This window comes from Candoia aspera, chromosome 6 (assembly GCF_035149785.1).
Source record: "Candoia aspera isolate rCanAsp1 chromosome 6, rCanAsp1.hap2, whole genome shotgun sequence".
Classification (NCBI taxonomy): domain Eukaryota; kingdom Metazoa; phylum Chordata; class Lepidosauria; order Squamata; family Boidae; genus Candoia; species Candoia aspera.
This window is the reverse complement of record NC_086158.1, coordinates 36,102,370-36,123,328: the sequence shown is the minus strand read 5'-3', so window position 1 is coordinate 36,123,328 and position 20,959 is coordinate 36,102,370. Positions and strand designations below refer to the sequence as shown.

At 39.3% G+C, this 20,959-nt stretch overlaps 1 protein-coding gene across 2 annotated transcripts in view; it reads right to left on the bottom strand.

The window, feature by feature from the left end:
- NMNAT3 (nicotinamide nucleotide adenylyltransferase 3) overlaps positions 1 to 19,739 on the bottom strand; it is a 43,903-nt gene extending 24,164 nt beyond the window's left edge. Inside the window, exon 1 of one of the 2 annotated variants that reach the window (XM_063306711.1) lies at positions 19,642 to 19,739. The gene's annotated coding sequence lies outside the window, so the exon portion shown is untranslated. Of the gene's footprint in view, positions 1 to 19,192; positions 19,328 to 19,641 lie in introns of those variants that run through there. The other variant, XM_063306712.1, reaches the window with a different exon arrangement.
- Between the last annotated feature and the right edge of the window lie 1,220 nt (positions 19,740 to 20,959).

Sequence of the window (20,959 nt, the reverse complement as noted above, 5' to 3'; positions counted from 1 at the left end):
GGAGCTCTGATTCTATCTGCCCGTCTCAAGTTATGTCAGTCTACATACAAAAAAGACTTCAATATAAAATACTATCTATAAGATTGAATAATATAATAACAAAGAAAAAAAAGCAAAGGGGGAGATACTTTTCAACTCTCAAGGGAAACCTAACATAAGGGAAACCTCTTCTGTAACTAGCTTTCCACAGGCTAAAATAAGATTCCTCTGTTTAAAGGCAAGGTTGGACTATTTATTTTCCTTCTGAGAATGTTTCCTTCACTGTGCTAAAGTAAATAAAAGAAAAGTGTATCATTTTCTCTCAGCTACAGCACAGAATACCAGAATGCTTCTGGTATTCAGCAATATTCTCTGCAACTGCTAATATAGCACTCTGATTCTTCTCAAACAGGTAATAGAAAGAGGCAAATATCCCTAGATTCCTCAGATGAAGGAACTCTCCTATAGCAAAAACAGATTATCAACTTGAGTGAGTGAGTATTGGTACCAAGGCTAAATGTGTTACTGTTGGGCCACACAAGTTGTTGGTAAAAATATGCTGGTTCTGCAGTGGTGGTGCCCTGAGGAGGAATCAGAGAGTCTTCAGCTTGCACAACAGAGATTTGTGGTAGCCGTGGTCGCTGGTGATGAACAAAGCTTTCAGAATGATCTTTTGGATGGTGGATGAGCACGGGCTATTCAGAAGCCAGTGTGCGGTCTAAGGCTGGGTTGGCTTTGCATCTGACTGCATTATAAAGTGAACCAGTGGCAGAATGGCAGTGGTGGCAGCACTGGTGATCAGTTGTTTGGTGGCACACATGCTGGACTGGAGATGCCACCGCTCAGCTGCCGAAGAGTCAGTGGTACTGTGATAGCAACGGAGCTGGCAGCAAACTGCATCCAGGTGGCAGCAGTGAGGTGCCTAATTGGGTCTGTCTTTTTAACTGAGTGATGGTATTGATGGCAACCTTGGTGATATAACGGTTTGTAAGATTGTCCTTGAGAGACAGGAGGAGGATGAGGAGCTGCAGACTAGGTAATGGTGAGATAAGAGGCAGCTTAGCCCACAGAAGGAATGGGGGCATGGCAAACATCTCAGAAGGGACCCTCCCTGGTTTCTTGGACTGTAAAGGCAAGAGAGAGAGAGATGTACTTTGAGACTTGTAAGACTGATGTCAACTCTTCGAGGTAATCCAGACAAGAAGTGCCAACCATGGGTATCAACACTACCTTTATTGTAAGGTTACAGTAACCGACATATGACATACTGGACAGTGGCGCCCTCCAGTTGCCAGTCTTGATAAGGTTTTTGCACAGGGGGGATATCCTATGGGTACAAGACTGGGAGTAGGCTGTTTGCAGGGAAGGTGGTCTCGGTGTTTAATACTGATTCTCCAGGTGCCTGGTCATCAGAGCCTCAATGGCCCAAGCTTTTAGCTACTGCTAAGGAATACCAAGATGGCCTGGAACAAGGCCTCCCTCATCAAGGACCAAGTTGATGTGTATAACTACACCTGGCAGGGCACAGAGGAGGATGTTCCTCTCTCAAAAATATGCCCACCTTGGTTTCAAGTTTGGTACCACCAAGGACCCTAGGGAAGGGGCAGTGGTATGACAACAGTTATCTGAGAGCCCCGGGAACCTTTCAGAGATACTACCATGCAGATAATGAGATGTGAAACCATGTTGTTCAGACTGAGCTCTAGGGATCAGCTGGGATTGCTGCTATGGTACCAGCCTCAGTGCTGCTCAGCAGATTCCCTACCTGAATTTATTGATGTTGTGGCCAGGCTGACATTGGAGTTCCTCAGACTTATGGTATTAGGAGATTTTAATGCTTGTGGCTCCCAGAGAGCTTCCTGGTTTTCAAACACAGTCTGGGAGATGAAGCAGCAGAAGAGAAGCCTGGAGTACCGCAGAAGAAAACAAAGAGTGAAGCCAACCAAGCATGGGTAAGAGCAATAAGAACAGCAAAATGTAATTATTTTCCTACTCTTATTGCATTTGCAGATATTGACTGATAGCCCTTTTTAAGGTGGCTTGGTCTCTCCCTTAGGAAGGGCTAGAGACTGATCTACAGGACTGCTGTGAAGACAGTTTTAGGCATCTGTCAAATACACTGCTTGGATATGCTAAGTTTGACTATACAGGTACTTTGGAGTTATGAGGCATAGACTGGCATGGTTATCTGGAAAGAATTTGAGCCCATAGGTTATGGGGAACTGGGAAGGGTCCTTGCGGTTTTAAGTGTGCTCACTTTTGGTTCTGCACATGGTTGTACTACCCCAGACAGAACTGGTTCATATTCTGTACTCTCAACTCCTGCCTGAGGAGGACATGGCAGGAGCTAGAATGGCCTTCACGTAATTATATCTTGTGCATCAGTTACAACCTTACCTGGACCAAGAGGCTCTACTTACAGTCACTTATGCCTTAGTCACCCCTAGTTTATTGCAATGTGCTGCATGTGGGGCTGCCCTTGCAGACCACTTGAAACTTCAGATGGTCCAGAATGCAGTGATAAGTGCCATTAGGCATTCCCATGTAAGAAGCTTGCTTTAGAAGCTGCATTGGCTACTTTCTGCACTGGCTACATTTCAAGGTTCTGGTTATCTACATGGCTAGGGACCCAGATATATTTAAGACCATCTACTCCCCCTGCTTTCTGCTAGTCCAATAAGATCTGGAAGAGTGGGCTCCCTTTGGGTCCTTCTTTAAGAGGATTTCATCTGCAGGGATACTGGTGGTGAGCTTTCTTAGTCACGGTCTCCCTTCTCTGGAACAGCATTCCCCCCTCCTCCCTAAGATTATACTAACTCTTTCCCTGTTAACATTTAGAAAGCTGTTAATATAACAGAGGAAAAGATGGGAAACATATTTCTTAGGTTTCCTACTAGCACCAGCTTCTAGCCATGTTTGGGGATGAGGATCATCCTTCTCCCCTGCAAGCTCAAATGCTTTGGCCCATCTCATTCACACAATCTGATTGGCCTTGTACTATGGTGGGAAAAGGAAATGAATTTATGGACCTGGGTTTAACAACAATATCAGTCCACAAATACCTGGACTAGATACATTCCAAATTATTGTGTTTTTCATCCATCTTCCTATGCAGAAAGCAGTTTGCTGCTACACAGCATAGAGACTGTAGCGACAACCTGCTTTCCTGTATATTTGCAGTACAGGTTTCTTCTGATATTGGAGTTTCTTTACAAGTAATTATTTGAAATCTTCCAACTTCCACCATAAAAAAATCTATTAAATTTGGAATCTTCAGATATAAGCCAACCTTCAGAAAATCTACTGTATTTTAAATAAAGACACTGAAGTAGAACATCAGATCAAAGGAAGATACACAGCTGTAAGGATTATTGCTTTAAAGAAATACTTTAGAAATATAGCCTTTTCTTTGATAGTTACAGAGTACTGATAAAGGGCGTACAACAATGATGATGACAAAAGAAAGCCTGTGGCTAAAAATAGTCATTTCTGCTCAGTAAGTATGTCAAATTAAGCATCCACATGGCTCCAGAAATCCTACACTGCAGTACCACAAGCTGAACATACTATTCACAAATTTCCCAGCTATATTGCTGCTGTTCTGTTTTCATGATCTTGCATGCTTACGTATTTAATTCTGGCTAATACCATGGGCCAAAATAGTTGTCACAGGCATCAAATTTCTATCTAAAGAAAGGTTAGGAAGGATCTAACAGTATTTTATAGGAGTATGTGAGGGAAAGGAGCCAAACCATCCTTATTCCTTCCTAGTTTAATCAACTCTTTGTATGACTATCCAGTATTAGTCTGTAAATAATTACTCAAATTTATGGAACATAGTAAGGAAAGGTGGAAAAGTAAGTAAAAGTTGCTCCCTCGCTCAGCTCTATTTAGTGAAAATCCATAATAGCATATGGGAATGCTGTTTAGTGTCCAAAACACGTTTGCATTTTAAGGTTCATAAAATAACATAATAAAGATTATGAATTATGTAATTACACTTTAAAACAGGTAATATTCATATCATAGTATCTAATACCAAAGAGATAGTCAAAATGCTGCAGAAAGAACAACAAATAGTCACATGCTAGTTCTCTTTAAGTGGTCTCTGATTTAAGTGTCGCATACTTCAGACCGGGTTAAGTGATCTTTACAGCCCCTGAAATGAACTGCAAGCCTGCTGATTTGTCCTTCCCTCTCCTTTTATTCCTCCTTTTGCTTGCTCCTCAGTGTTTGCGTATAAACAGATCCTGATTACTTTAACCAGAATCCAAAGACTTTATTCTTGCTTAAACAGCCCCAGGCTATTGCCAAGGTACTGAGGTGGGTGAAAGAAGGAATGTAAAGAAGCGATGCCTGACAGTCATTTTGCAAACTGGGAAATCTTTAAGAAAGGGGACCTTGCTTTATATCCCTATAAAATGTTTCCAAATCTGAAAATCAAATTACAATTGTGTAGGAAATTGTACATTTATTTACTTATTTATTCATCATATTTATATAGCCGCCCATTTCACAAAACACCTCTCAGGGGGCCTACCAGATTCAGCTCCTTACCAGACGGGATCTGCAACATACCTCTTCTACTGGATCTGATGGAATGGGCAAATGTAATTGGGAAGAGACGGTCCCTCAAATAACCTGGCCACATGCCATGAATGGCTTTAAAGGTCAAAACCAGCACCTTGAATTGGACCTGGAAGCAAACTGGCAGCCAATGCAGCTCACAGAGCAGAGGTGTAACGTCTGCCATTCTAGGGGCACACATAACTGCCCCAGCTGAAGCTTCTAGATAATATTCAAGGGCAGCCCCAAGGGCAGCCCCATGCTTTACAATAGTCCATCTGGGAGGTGATCAGGGCATGAGTGACTGAGCAGAGCCTCCTGTTCCAGGAACAGGTGCAACAGGCGCACAACACGAAGCTGTGCCAAGGCCCTCCTAGGTACAACTGCCACCTGCTCTTTGAGCAGGAGTTTTGAGTCTAGAAGACCCCCCCCAAGTTTCGCACATTGTCTGTTTGGGGCAATGCCACCCCATCCAGCACCAAAGATGGCCTAGTCCCAGAACCAAAAGGTCCCCAAACCTACAGCCACTCAGCCTTGCCAAGGTTCAACTGAATGTTGTTCCCCATCCAGATCCCTACAGCCTCCAGGCACCGATACAAGATATCCACAGCATTGCTTAATTCACCAGGGGCAGAAGATGTATAATTGGGTATCGTTAGCATAGGATGTATAATTGGCTATCATTAGCGTATGATGCCAATGATACCCATCACTGCCTCACCCCATGGCAGTGGATGAGTTTACCCAGTGGCTTCATGTAGATGTTGAATAGGAAAGGAGAGAGCACCAAACCTTGCAGCACCTCACATGGTAGGGACCAAGGGTTAGATCTATCTCCCCAGTCACCACTGATAGGTGTCGACCCCGGATAAAGGCGGCGAACCAGCACAATACAGTGCTGCCCGCCCCAAATCCTTGGAGCTGGTCCAGAGGGTTAACCTGGTTGATGGTAATGAGGGCCACTGAGAGGTCAAGCAGAGCACAACCCCCATCCCACTCCCACCAGAGATCATCTAAAAGTGGGACCAATGCAGTTTCCATCCTGTACCCAGGCCTGAATGTTGACTGAAAGGGGCCCAGATAATCCTGCATTCCTTATATTCTTACAAAGTATCAGTTAAAAAATGACATGGCTAGTGACCACAGAAATCTTTGCTAAAAGAGTCTGTAATTGGAGATATTTATGATTAACTACAAGACTACAATTTAATGCTGTTCCTGTCTTTTAATTTATAAGTTCCTCTGTAGCCTGTAAAATTTGTAAAATGAAGGAAAAGGAACATCCAGATACTGTATGTTGAAGTCAAAAGTTATTCTAGTAGGAAAGGATTAAGTAAGAATAATTAATGAAGTATTTTTTTAAGCACTGGAGTTCCTAGATTAGTAGATCAGTGGACCTCAAGATAGGTCTAGTAGCAGTTTTCTTTGACCAGCCAAACATTCTGAAGGGTCACCTCTGGTAACCATCAAACCTTTTGCAACAATGAAAATTATCTCAGGCTACAATCACCTACCCTTTGGATTTGAAGAACTCTCAAGAGAGAAATTGTAGAGCTGTAACCTCACATCAGGAATTTGAATGAGACATCACCTCAAAACCTTTTCAGGGTTTCTTTTCAGATATATGTGACCTTTAGATATTTGAGGACAGCTATTTTCTGGGTGCTCAAGGACAAGGTGATGATCCAAAGCTAAAGTTTTCTTTTTTCTTGAGTCTGAGGGGGATAGAGAGTTCTTTGTTTTATAAGAAGACTATTTTAGGACTTACACTAAGGCTCTTGGCTGGAACAAACAGTATTTTACAACGACTACATATTACAATGTGATCCACTGAATTAGAAACAGCTACACAAGTTAATCGTGTGAGCAGCACTTGAGAGGGGAATTTGCTGATCCTGCCCCTGGAAGAATGAATGGAATAGAACCAGTTTATTCATGAGTAACTTAGCAGTCCCATTTGTGTAAATGGCCACAGGAATAGTTGCTTGCAGTGTAGCTTTTTCTGTGAAGACATGTCCTGTACTATAATGAATAGAGGACTAGGAAGAAAGACCAGTAGTACACCCAATACCACAACCCTGTTCCTCAAAAGCTGTACAGAGTTGTAAGTGTTCACTCAAATATGGAATGATAATTAAGCACATTTATATGTTTGAAGGTATTTCAAATTCTAGACTGTCCTGCATATCTTGTCTTCATTTTAATTGAATTTAAGTGCAAATGACATGAAATTAGATTTGTCTTCTCCCCACTTACCATTTTTTAGATTGCAACCTCAAAATTCCAGTGCAGCTCTTGGTTGAGCATCCTCTCACAGATAAATTATTCTTACATAAAATTAGAGAGTTCAGTTGTAGATTTGTACACCCAGGAACTAATTATTTTGGAGATTATATATCAATTCTTTGCCCTGATTTCAGTCAATTACTAGACAATATCTAGTTTTATTTATTTTGATCATTCAGGGGTGGAAGCCCATCTTTAGTCTTAAGCCCATTCACATAAGAAGACATTTTCACTTTAGTGCCAACTTTAAATGCTTAAACTTTTTATTTAAGTTTAAAGCACCTTCCTAGAAGTTAGACAGCTTTTTCTTTGAAGATTCCAACAGTATATTATTCCTGCACAGGCAAGGAAAGCTCAAGCTTTTCTGAGTTATATTCCTTAACATATAACTCAGTAAGAATTGACAGTCTTGTGCCACATATTGTTTTTGCTCTTCATAAAACCTTGTATGTCCTATAACTTATTTACTGTTATTGAACCAACTTGCATCATATAACCTATATTTGGGCAAAACAATACATTAGCAACCAGAGCTTTTTACTTTTTTACATTTATGTAAACTTAATGCCAAAAGACCTTCAAACTTAGAATGTTTTTCCCAAAGACTGTGCCCAGACACTTGCCCAGCCCTTAGATGGTCACCAGGCAGTAGTAAACAACTAGAATCTTTGGCCAGAAGCCTAAATTAAGAAGTATTCAACATTGTTCTATTCCTCTTCTCCCATCCTATCTACAGGATAAGTTAAGTTTCACAGAACTGTTACTCAAGGACAGTACAACTGAGAAAATAGTTTATGCAATGCGATCATGTTGGATAGGTGCTAATTCTATTCTGCTCCTGTAAAATCTGCTCATCTGCCCCAGAAAGATATGTGAAATTGGTTAAGCTCATATGGCTCAGTCATTTCTAATCATAGTCTATGAATTTATAAGAGACACTCCCCATAACACATGAACAGCAAAATTGGATCACACATCTTCAGCCAGCTCTTCTCATATGGCAACTGCATGGAAGAATACCCAGAAAAAAAAGGGGGATTCTCAAAAGCAGGGAGAGGATAAATGGGAAGGAGGCGTATTCCTGTAGGAAGGTAAGGTACCCTGATGGACTCAAGGTTTTTTTTTTTCCTTTGTGACAAAACCAGGCTCAGTATCATATAAGCACCAAGAAGCTTCAAGCTTAAAGGAAACATCTGAATGTAGGTACATCTGCCTTATAGTTGAAAGCATTTAAAAGAGCAGAGGTGTTAAGCAATGAGGAAGGAGGTTGTTGGACACTGCTGGAGTTGTTTTTGTACAACATGGCCTGTGTGTATCAGGTGGAGGTGGACTCTACAGCTGAAGAATCAGCAGGAGCAAGCACAACCATAGGTGAGATTTGCTGAGGGACTGGCTGGTGGAAAGTAGGACTGCTTTTGGGGGACATCACTAAGGATTGCCTGACAAGGATTCTGAAAGCCAGGAAAGAGTTATTTTCTCTTCTTCCCTTTCCGAGCCCCCATCAGGATACAAGTCATCTCAGAAGTGAAAGTACTGATGTTCTGCAAATCAGGGAGGGAGGGAAGCAGTGAAATAAATAAGGAACTCTAAAAGGCTGTGTTTGGAATTGGCTGTGTAGAATTGCATATGTATAGTTTATTAAGCCAAGGTCACTTTATTTCCTGGCAATACACACAAATTATCTACCTAAAAGCACCACAACAGTAAACACTATAATTTAGAGAAAAACAGCATGTGTATATATCTGCAAAGTTTTTGTCCCCTTTTTTCAGCCTCTCACAAACACATGGTTGGACTGATATGAAAACAGGGCCAAAATTATAATTCAACTGTAGTATTTTAAACATTCAGACACAACGTATGTGTATTTTATGACTGAGATCTTTTCCCAAAACATGTTACAAAATTTAAAAATTGGTCGTTTTTGCAATTAGATATATAGACTTACCTGGATATTAAGAATCAGATCAAAGAGATATGGATGGCTAAATCAAAACTTTTTATATTTCAAAGTGGACCTTAAAAGTTTTTAAAAATGTTCTGTGTTAAACTGTGCAATGTACTTTTAATCATTTCTATTGTAGGAGTTAGGCAAATGGGCATATATAAGCAAATTCTGCTAACATTTGATTACATTTTCAAAGCTCTGACAATTATTTTTCAGTTGCATGGAGGCCAATGGCTTTTTTATATTTTAATAAAAAACAGCAGTTTTAATCAGCAAGTGGCAATAGGTCATCCAGGGACATAACTCATAATACTCAACCTACACTCTATCTTTCTATCATTAATATTAAATATCTGAGAGGCTGATTGAGGAAGGAACCATCTGTAGAACAGTCTGAGTTTGTTTCCAGTTTGGCATTGCTTGATTATCTGACAATGTTAGTTCAAACGTTAATACTACAAAGATATAACAAATACTCCAAATTCAGCTTTTCGTCTTTTGATTTATTTGGAAATTACTTTAATCTTACCTTTTTTGGGGGAAAAAAACAACAAATTTAAAAACAGTTGAATTCAAAGCCAATGCAGAAAAACAGTGTTAGTTTTTAGCAAGGATGAGCTAACCTTCGGGAACTTTTTGAATATTTGATCAAAGAAGCCCTGGTAGCAAGTTGTCTTTATATTCTCCCATCTTCACCAAAGATTACAAACCTTATGCTAGAAGGGTAGAGTAGTAGAGATAGCAAGCTTTCTTACTCCAGCATGACATCTCATCTGGCTAGAGAAAGAAAATGCAGTTCTTAGACGTTGCAATGAAAGATTTATATCCCACCAGCTATTTCTGCCACATTGAACACACCAGGGTCTGCCCTAAGTAATCTTTTAAGAATACTACCCCAAACACTTCTCCTATTATTTATACATGTACTTTTAACAATTCCTCTGAAAATAAAAATAGCTAGGCACATGAATGTCATTGTCTTATTCAACTGTTTTCGTGCTTATGTCAACTTTTAACAAAATGAATACCAATCAGAATTTAATTAAACACTTCACTTTAATTTTAAAAACACACCAGATGCAATACTGATTTGGTATACATTATTACATTACAGCAGATGCTTAATCAAGCAAATTAAATTCCTAGCCAGCCTCAGGAAATAGTAAGAAATAACTAAACCTGATATTCACCAGTTTATCAGGTAAACTAGCTTTGACATATCCATAGATTACACTGTAAGTATACATACTGTAGTAAAGGTAAAGGTTTCCCTTGACATTAAGTCCAGTCGTGTCCAACTCTAGGGGGCGGTGCTCATCTCTGTTTCAAAGCCGAAGAGCCGGCGTTTGTCCGTAGACACTTCCGTGGTCATGTGGCCGGCAGGACTAAATGGAACGCCGTTACCTGCCCGCCGAAGCGGTACCTATTAATCTACTCACATTTGCATGTTTTCGAACTGCTAGGTTGGCAGGAGCTGGGACTAGCAACAGGAGCTCACTCCGTCACACGGATTCAAACCGCCGACCTTCTGATCGGCAAGCTCAGCAGCTCAGCAGTTTAACCTGCAGCGCCACTGCATCCCTACTATGCATACTGTATAGATGGATAATTTAAAAGTTTATTGGCAGACCCCTTCCTTTATGGGTTCTCCCGTAAAATGTACATACAATAAATCAGGTTGAATCTACTGACACCCCTAGTCTTTCTAGGTGGGGATTTGTTAGTCCATTTAGTAAGAATTTCCCCCTCCAGGTTAGCCCTGGGAAAAATAGAAGGGAAGTTACTTTCCTGCCCCAAGCCCAGTAATACAGAACTTAGCAAAGTTTGTGCAATTCTTAAAAAAAAGAGATAATTCTGCAATCACAGTCTTGCATGTAGATGAGGTTTAATAAGACATTTCCTTGCTCAACATGGCACTAAATTCTTAGATAAAAGGAGATACTCCCTTCCAGCTTGTCATAGAACCTACCTACCTATAAGGCAAGCATATAATTTATGGCAAGGATGGAGACATCTGGATAAACCCAGTGAACCTTACTTCTCAGTAGATAGGCATAAGATATCAATGTTCAGAGAAAGAAATTATTACACTCAATAATGTATAGCAATTTCTAAGATAAGGTGATTTCTAAGATTCTCAAAATCTCTTAAGGACAAAAAGGCCAAATTTTAAAACAAGTGTTTGCACACATTTTGTACTAAAAACTTTTATTATTTTTTAAAAATGATTTTATTGAAGTTTACAGATACAAAGATAAAATGCTAATACAAAGTGAGAAAAATATAAAAAATAAAAATAAAAAATAAAAAGTGCAGAGAAAAAGAAGAAAAAAAATCATAAAGAAAAAAGATATATGAAGAAATGACTTCCCCCTTCATTAAGACAAACAATTTCAGTAACTTATCACCTTCTCGGATATTTCAACAAGAGATCTTTTCCCCATATCTTACCTCTTATCGATAAACAAATCATAAAGCCTCGTCATTCAGCCCTAATCAGCAAAAGTCCATTACCAGTTACCAGAAATAACAACATATATATTTTAACCTTAGCCAAATAAATCAGTTTCATATTCCTTTCCTTTCAACACAGTAACTTATCACTTTTTCTAAAAATATAGCAAAAGATCTCTTCTTCCCATATCTTATCTCTTATCTATAAACAAATCTTTAAAGCCTTTCATTCTAATCAAGAAAAGTTCATTAAGAGCTACCAGAAACAATTTATATATTTTAACCTTGACCAAATAACCCAACATTGTATTCCTTCTATTTACTTTAAGAACCTTGATCTTTAATCCCTTTAAATAATGTCCCAAAAGTTGATTTCTTATCACTTTCTCTTAGTCTCTTCTCAGAAACTCCTTCATAAGTCTCTTTTTAAAATCCAAGATAAAAAAGTTATTCAGGTCACTCTTCTGATTTATTATTTGTATTTCCAATTTAATTATTAAGACATCAGGCAGTTTCATTTGTAAATCCAGTATAACATCTTTTTCCATATCATTCTTGTTGCCTGACATTTTTAAATCCACTTTCAGATCCACATTCAAATAATCCTCAGTCTCTGTTTTGTCCAATAAAATCTGCTCCTCTTCTATAACCCCTTTGAATCCATTTTTATAATAGCAAACAATCTTAAGAATAGTTTCTCAGTTCATTGTCCCCAAATATCCTTCAATTCTTCCAAAGTCAGATAATTTTGCTCCGTTCTGTATTAATGGGTCTCTAATTATAATATTTAGTTCTTTCTGGTTCCCTCTAGTGTCCAACGTACAAAGTCCCTTCTTATCATGTTTTTTTTTCCTAATCAACACCACTTTCCCATGGGGAGGTTTCTTACAGTTAGTGTGTGTGTGTGTGTGTGTGTGTATTCACCCACTGTATATATAATGAAATTTTAAACAATCCACAGGAAGGATTCTTGTAATTAATTTCAAAATCTTATTTCAAGTCCCTTTGGCCCTTAATCCATTTATAACTTTCCAAAATCAATATTCTAATCACCCTTCTGTTTATTCAAAAATAAGATTTTTTTTTAAGTCCTTAAACTTGCATGAAACATCTTTCATCGAGGATAGAAGAAAACTCAGCCGGTGTAATGAAACTTGCCTTTCTGAAGGTTGATTAATATCCAAAAAGCCATTCACAAGCAATTTCCAAAAGTGATTAACAAAGGAAGTATGTGAACCCAGTATCCTTCTGAAGGTTCTGAACTGCAGCTTGGGCAGAGATGACATTCCTTAGCTCCTAGAGCTCTACAACCCGCTCACAGGGAGCCACTGTATGGAGCACTTGTGGGCAATCCTGGTCCTCTCCTTGCTCCCAAGACAAATTCCAAGGCGCTGATCCATTTGCTGGTGCCTCGTTCCACCTCAGTTGTTGGCTCCGCGAGATCCACCATTGCTTCCCAGGAAATCTGTACTAAAAACTTTTAGATTAATGTTCTGTGCCCTAAATGCAAATGCCTCATTTCCTGCTATAATTATTTATAATTTCTCCTTTACGAAAAGCATAAATTAGCTGACAACTGGTGTACCATTTAAACAATGACAGAAGGATGCATCTAAATTTGTATGGCAGGGGAAAAAACCCACAAGTTAAATATAACGTAGTACAAGACGCAAAGGAAAGAAGAGGATTGGGTCTACCAGATCTGAAATTATATTCCACTGCCTGTTGGATGAAAGAGTGGGTGTTGTTAAGAAATAGAAGGCTATTGGAGTTAGAAGGATATGATCTGAGATTTGAATGCCATGGATATATATGGAATGACAAAGCTAAGGTTAGAGTAGATTTCAAAAACTGTTATGTCAGGTGGGTGATTCTTAGAGTATGGAATAAATGTAAATTTAAATGGTTAAATGGTTAACTTAAATAAATGGTTAACTTACTGTGATGTACTAGAATTTTCTCAAGGGGATTGTAAGATAAAATCAAGAGAAGATTTGACAATAGAAGGACATCCTTGTCAACTGTCTTCTTATGTACAATTACCAGAAAGATTTAAAGTGGATAAAAGATTTCATGGTTTTGAACAATGTAAGACTGAGTTTGAAACAGAATTATGTACTAATATGAGCATGTTATTGCTAAAATCTATAAACTTTTGTTGAAATATGAGATAGGAGAAGAACAAGTGAAAGAATATATGATAAAATGGGCTAAAAAATTTGGTACAATATACAAATGGTACAGTGGGAAAATATGTGGCTGAAAGGATTGAAATTTACATTATGTTCTAACTTTAAAGAAGATTTTTATAAAATGATGTATCGTTGATATTTGTCACCAGAGAAACTATCTAGAATGTATAAATGTACTTTGAATCTTTGCTGGAAACATGAACAACATGAAGGGACATTTTATCATATTTGGTGGATGTGTAAAGCAGCCAAAATTTTTTGGATACAAATACATATATTAATTCAAACGATTTTAAAGATTAAAGTACAATTGAAACCAGAGGTTTTTTCTGGGGTGGTGGGTGGGATTAATGGACAGGGGTGTGTGAGACAGATTTATTTATCAAATTTTTATCACTGCCCATCTCCCCCACACAGGGGACCTTAGGCAGTTCACAATAAAAACAATTTAAAATTTTAATAAAATCATAAATACTACCAATAATCAGCATAAAATGCAATATAGTCCAAACCACGGTGGATCTATATGTGCGTTTTAAATAAAAAGATGCCAGGAGGATTTAGCCTCTTCTCTACTCAGTTTTTCTTCCAAATCCTCTGATTGTAATTATTCTCTACTTTGCAGTATTCCAGAAACACACATCTAGAATAATGAATGTGGGATACTTAGAAAATTGTACGAGGAGTATAACGGGTTCAGAAAATCTCAAGTTCCTCTTTCCATAAGGATGGGCTACATCAAGGTATTTTTCACCAGCATAATGAAATGTAATCCCATTCTAGGACTAAGGCAAGGAAGACCCAATACCTTATCATAGCAAGATAGAACTACGAACACAAGCAGGATTTAGTTAGGGAATATACTTTCTACTAGGAAAGGGAGACTAAATGCTGGAAGCAGTCTATATTTTAGACTTTAGACCAATGGTTCTCAACCTAGACTATAGATTTTAATTACTGAAAATCTCAGGTGGTTTATATAGAACAAGCTGCCAGAGGTCTGAAATACCTTGCAGTTTTGGAAATTCCTGCATATGTAAGTAACACTGTCATTTAAAACCTGACATCCTATATGGGGGAAAAAAATCCGATTTTTTATTTTAACAGGACTGTTGGATGGCTAGATTGGAAGCCAAGATTTCCTTCCTCTCCACCACCACAGAATCTCTAGCCAACTGAATGAAGAAGAAATCCAAGTGTGGTTAAATCTGATGAAGATTCTGCCCAAGAGAAACCTGATCCATGAATCACAGGGGACAAAAGCCAGAAGCATCGGCTGGGCCCTATATAAAGTGGATGCATTTGAAAGGGGCCGACTGGCAGGCTGCAAGCATAACACATGAGGGACACGCTGGTTATGAGCATGTTGGACAATGTTTTATCCCAAAGTAAGCAGATAAAAACAACTTTAGTCTTAGATGGAGTGATGTACTGGTAGTCCTCGTTTAGCGACTGCCTTGGAGAGCAACTGTTCACAGTTACAATGTTGATGAAAAAGTAACTGTGTGACCAAGGCATGCATTTACGACCTTCGCAGCATCACTTTTTCAATCACGTGTTTGCCATTAGAGTCAGTTAGTATGTGTTGTCCTGTGCCTGACCTGCTTTTTTTCTCCCCTCCCCTTGCAGAGTGGAGAGATTGCCTAAACAAATGATCTGCTTTTCTTCACAGCACAGCGTGTCCCTAAAAAGTTCTAACTGCAAGTTAAGCTCAGCTCTGTGACCTTAAGTAGTTGGGCCTGGCTCATGTTGCTGCCTGACACTGACAAGACTCTAATCAGTTTCACACTAAGGCTTTTGTTTCCTTCTAAGTGCCTTGTGTAGGTGTACTACCTAAAGGTAGTAGCACATTCCCTTTGATGCATGTTCCCCACTGTGTGCCTGCTTACTCTCTTGTAACCCCTTCTTCTCCAATGAATATAAATACAAGCATCAATTCTCTTCTTGCTCATTATCCCAGCATCAGGGTGAGCATTCCAAGGGGCAGGGGAGTAATGGAAAAAGGCTTTAAGATTTGCCCTTTTACCCTTCCTCATGAGTCAAGTTCCAGAAACCTTCCCTGCCATTTGGGATCACCTGGCTATTTGCAGCTGTATCCTTCTGATGCTGTAAAGCAAAGGAAAGCTGAAATAAAATAATAAGCGGAGCTGTGGTCACATGATTTTTCATTTAGTGACCACTTCACTTAACAACTGAGTTGCAGGTCACAATTGTGGTTCCTGAACAAGGACTACCTGTAGATGATACAAAATTCTGAAATGATTCAAGTCCAGAAACATAACAAAGAAATCTTCTTGGGATTATAGGTAGTCGACATAAAATCCTAACAATCCAAAAAGCTTATGCAGAGGATGCAGGAGAAAGCCAGGTCAGACAAAAGTTGCCTCACAACCAAGGCAATTTGCACCAATACATAAAACTGGCTACAGAGGCACCTGCTCTCCAAGGACATGCAAAGAGGAAAGAATGTCCTGATTAGACAAATGTAAAAAACTAAGTCATTTAGCAGCTGTCTGTTATACTCACTAAGCATGTTGAAAAACATGCTAATACTATTCAGAATTTATTTTGGGGACTAACTGTATTCTATGAAGACTCTGCCAAATTATGGGAAATGTCTTTGCAAATCAATGGTACTGTCCTGTAGTATGGTTTAAGACTGATACATTTCTCAATGACTAGGGAAGAACAAAAAATCTGGTCCGCACACCTCTGCTCAATTTTGCTCAACATCAGCTACTATATCCTTTCATCAAAAATTCCCTTGTGGGCACAATTAACAAACTAACCCACCCTTTAATTCTTGCATTCACATTTTACCTTTCCCTTTGTAGAAGGGAAGAGAAATGGAAATCTTCCAATCATCAAGGTCAGATTAAGAATTCAGACATGGGTGAAACAAATCACATAGTCATATCCATTTTAAATTAAATTAAAGCCAGTTTGGTTAGTGGTTAAGGCAACGAGCTAGAAACCAGGAGACTGTGAATTCTAGTCTTGCCTTAGGCACGAAAGCCGGCTGGGTGACTTTGGGCCAGTCCCTCTCTCTCAGCCCAACCCACCTCACAGGGTTGTTGTGGGGAAAATAGGAGGAGGAAGGAATATTAGGTATGTTCGCTGCCTTGAGTTATTTGTAAAAATAATAAAGATAGGATAGAAAACAAACAAACAAACAAACAAATTTGAAAATTGCTAGATCTGGCCAGGTCAGTAGAGTAAAACATTCCAGAAAAAAATTCCCTAATACACTTCTATGGGAGAAGCAGTTGAGCAGTGCATCAGAATGTTGATTGTTCCACTCCTTCCCAACCTTGTGACCCAGAGCAGAAGGTATGTCTGGGAAGTCTGTCCTATGCTTCCCAGTACATACAAACATGAGACACACAACACGTTATTTTATTACACAGAAGAAAATACAGCTGCCTCCTATGGCCACTACTAGTATAGGGATTGGAAAGAATTCCAGAATTCATGTTCTCTCTTCTCTACTTTGCTATTCTTTCCAACCCAATAGAATGTTAGAAATAAATCATGAAGATGGCTCAGGTGTCTGTTCATATTACCCATCTGTCTGTCCATCAGCAGAATAACTCTCTGACAACAGAACAGAATAGGACTAAATTTGGTGAAGTGGCAAACAAAAGAAGTTGAACATGGGCCAGATCTGGCTGGAGGTTGCATTTAAAAAAACAAACAAACAGGGAAAATTGCCTCAATACATCCCTATGGAAGAGGAAGGTGGGTTGCAGCTTGGAATGTTCTCAACGGCTCCATTCTTCAGTTTCCCTCGCTTCTTCCTCCTGGTCACATGGAGGCAGAAGCACTGCGATTAAGGGGTTGAAAAAACCTCCAGAAGCGATCTTCTGTATGTTTCTCTCTCTCTCTCTCTCTTGCTTTTTTTTTTTAATATCAGCAACCTAATCTGAACAGGGAAATCACTTTTTTTCTTGGTACTGTTAAATGAATGACAGTCAGAAACCCTTAGTGATCTACTGCATTAAACTATCTATTATGTTTTTGCTCAACGTACCTTCACTATTTCCACTACTTTTCCAGCACCCAAAAAAGAAAAGCAGTTGATGTCTAACAATGCTGATCTTCAGGAAAGTATTCGTTAATAAAATGACTTACATCACTTGAATGAATTGAATTGTAGTCCTCTTTTATGGAGTATCGTACTAATAAAATATTTGTCTTATGCGACATGCCAAATTAATCATATGTATAAGCTTGTATGGAAAGTGCTACAAACAAAAGGCTATTTTTCATATCTCTGGTACAACAAACATAAAATGGCAACCAACCAAGAGTGCCAGTGTACAGAATTAATGACAAAAGCCCATGTTATGTTAAAAGAATTCAAATAGTTTAGAAATAATGCATATTGTAATCATTTACTCACTTTGAAGGTTAAAACTATAGTTATTTTTCAGCATATAAAACAATAATACTATGTAGAGTACAAGAAGAGTCATGATCAATCTAATTGTAACTTTTAGCAAAGAAGGGTAGTGATTCTGATATTGTTGGTATTTAGTAGAAGCATTATTTTCCTTACTACCAAGAGTCATAACTGTCAGTGATGAAGTATTATTTTACGTTCCTTACAGATGCATTCCTTGTATCTACATGGTCAACCAGTTTAACAGGCAGAATAGATGAGAATCACTAGAATGGCCCTAATATTCTAGATAAGTGCCATTGGACCTACTTCTATGAGTCAGATTAAATTAAGTCCAAAAATCCAACTTGTACTTGATGGAGGACTAACAGATATGTTTGTATTCTGGCAGATATGAGCAGAAGCAATTAAATGGACAGGGAGAAAGGGAAGAAAGGGGAAAACAAGTTCCAAAAAGTGTGTTCATTTCTCTCTTTTTGTGTTTTAAAAAATAATATTGACCCAATAGTTTATTAGCATTTTCAGTAACTATATGTTATATGTGTTAAAGTACACTAAATACTTTTTAAACTTCTTTTGTTAAAAAAAGCTTTATATGACATGCAGAAAATGATCCAGATCATTTTTATGTATTTACATATTTGTTCCCACTTTCCAAACAGTACAAGGTGGCTAATTCCCAGCCTATATTTCTATCCTCCATGCAGAAATACTCTTTTTTTAGCCTTTCCAGAAGCACTGGATTAGATTTCAAGAACACAAGGCATTTTCCTTTCTACAGTATCAAACTACATCCGGTCTGCCTATTTTACTCTGCTCAAACAAACTCTAGAGCTCAAGATCTTATAAAAAAATTCACTGGCTTAAAAATGGAAAGGGCTAGCAGGTATCTTTAGAACTTGTAATTTGTATTAAAAATATTTATACTTCATTCTTCTATTTTTTCTTTTTATTTTACTGAAAACCCTAAACATCACCATATGCTGCACAGAAGGAATGGCATTAATCCAACAGGTAACATTCCAATGACTTATAAATGTAAACATGCCTAAAACAATCTAGAGGCTTGGTTAACATTCCAGATGGCATCGAGATATTAAAAAAATCCAGCAATGACAATCTCTGCTTTGGTTTCTAGTTTGGACTAAGGACTGGCGCTAATAAAGGGCAGTAAGTTTTGGTGTGCACAGATATCAAAAAATATACTTTTAACGAAAAACAGGGAAAGTATCAAGCAAATGGGTTATCATCTTGAATTAGCTTGGCTACAGATCCATCTGGAGCCACCTCTCTTATCCAGTCTGATCTTTGGAGAAGTTAATAATCCAGGTGAGAAGAGCCATTTGCAAATTACAAAGCGTTCACCTGTTTCTCATGGCCACTGAGATACTGTTGGCTCTAACAGCAGTTTCATCAGGTCCGTGCCTTACGAAAGCGTTTCATCTTCCGTTGCTCATTTTTAATATTCTCTGTCTGGCCACTCGCCTAGATTCAAAGCCTGCCTCTGACCTAGAAGGAGAGCCTTAAAGGGTCAAGTGGAAATCTAAGCCCGTGGCGCCACTCAGAGGGGACGGGAGGAGGCCTGTCCCTGATGCTGAACGATTTATTTTCAGATTCGAAGGAGAGCCTTCCTCGTTCCGGTCCTTGCCTCCGCTTGCGCAGCTCAGGAAAAGCGCGATCGCAAACACTTTCCGCGCTACGGCCTTGGGAGATCACAAGCCTCCGTGCGACAAACATCCCCCCTTCGGCTCCCCACGCTGCACTGGCGTCGCCCAAACGGGAAATAATATTTGAACCGCCTGATCCTCCCTTACCAGCGGGCGTCAATATCGCCAAGCTCCACCAAGTCCTTCCACCTTCCCGAACTTAATCAGCAGGCTCTGCCCCTCGAGGGGAGGTGCTGCTCCCGGACAGCCAAGACGGGGTGGAGTTTGTCTGAGCCGGGCCAGAGAGTGGATTTTGAGCGTAAACAGATCCTGATTGGGCCTTATCCGTGGTTAATCTAACCTACCTTCCTCGCCCCAGTTTTCTGTGTTCCGCCCATGATGCGAAAACAGTTTCTGAATTCTGTATTGCTCGCTGATTCTGCTGTACCTAGTAGTTCTTTCTTAACAAGAAAAATAACGGAGCACGTGGGGGAAGAAATTTTGAGTCCAAATATTGTGTTGGGAGGTCTATGACTTGGGAGTATAGTAAGATCAAAGTCCTGGATGAAACCAATGCCTATTTTTGTGTCCCTAAATTTCTCTTCATCTCACTTCCAGTCTGAGAGTGATAGGACCTTCATTGCCTTTGGCTGGACCAGTGTTAGAGCAGTGTTTCCCTTCACCCCTTACTCTGACACCCTCCAAGGGGAATGCTAAAATGTACCAATCTGTTAACCACCCATTAGTTTGGAAGGAAGGCAGGTTACTTCAGTGACCTGAAACCAAGGCTGAAGAGCTAGGATACAGTTCAGAAAGTGAGATAGCAAATTTCATGCCTGTACACCAGGGTTTCTCAACCAGGGTTCTGTGGAACCCCAGGGTTCCCTGAGAAGTCACTAGGGATCCCTGAGAGATCATAATTTATTTTAAAAAATTACTTCAAATTCAGGCAACTTCACATTAAAGAGGAAATTTCCATTCTTTATTAAGAACACTGTTAATGCAAATATACAGGCCTACACATGAAATGAATATAATAATTTTGTAACTTCTGACCTATAAAAGGTAAAAGTAAAGGTTTCCCTTGACATTAAGTCCAGTCGTGTCCAACTCTAGGGGGCGGTGCTCATCTCCGTTTCAAAGCCGAAGAGCCGGCGTTTGTCCGTAGACACTTCTGTGGTCATGTGGCCGGCATGACTAAATGGAACGCCGTTACCTGCCCGCCGAAGCGGTACCTATTAATCTACTCACATTTGCATGTTTTCAAACTGCTAGGCTGGCAGGAGCTGGGACTAGCAACGGGAGCTCACCCCATTAGGCTATATTTGAGCATATGTGCAGGGCTTCCCTGAAGCCTGATAAATATTTCAAGTGCTTCTCCAGGTCAAAAGGTTGAGAAAGGCTGCTGTATACTTTTCTGGTGACTCAAGAATGGGTGAGGAGCACTCCAACTCAGCAGTGGGGAAAAGCTCTGAAACTGGAGTTG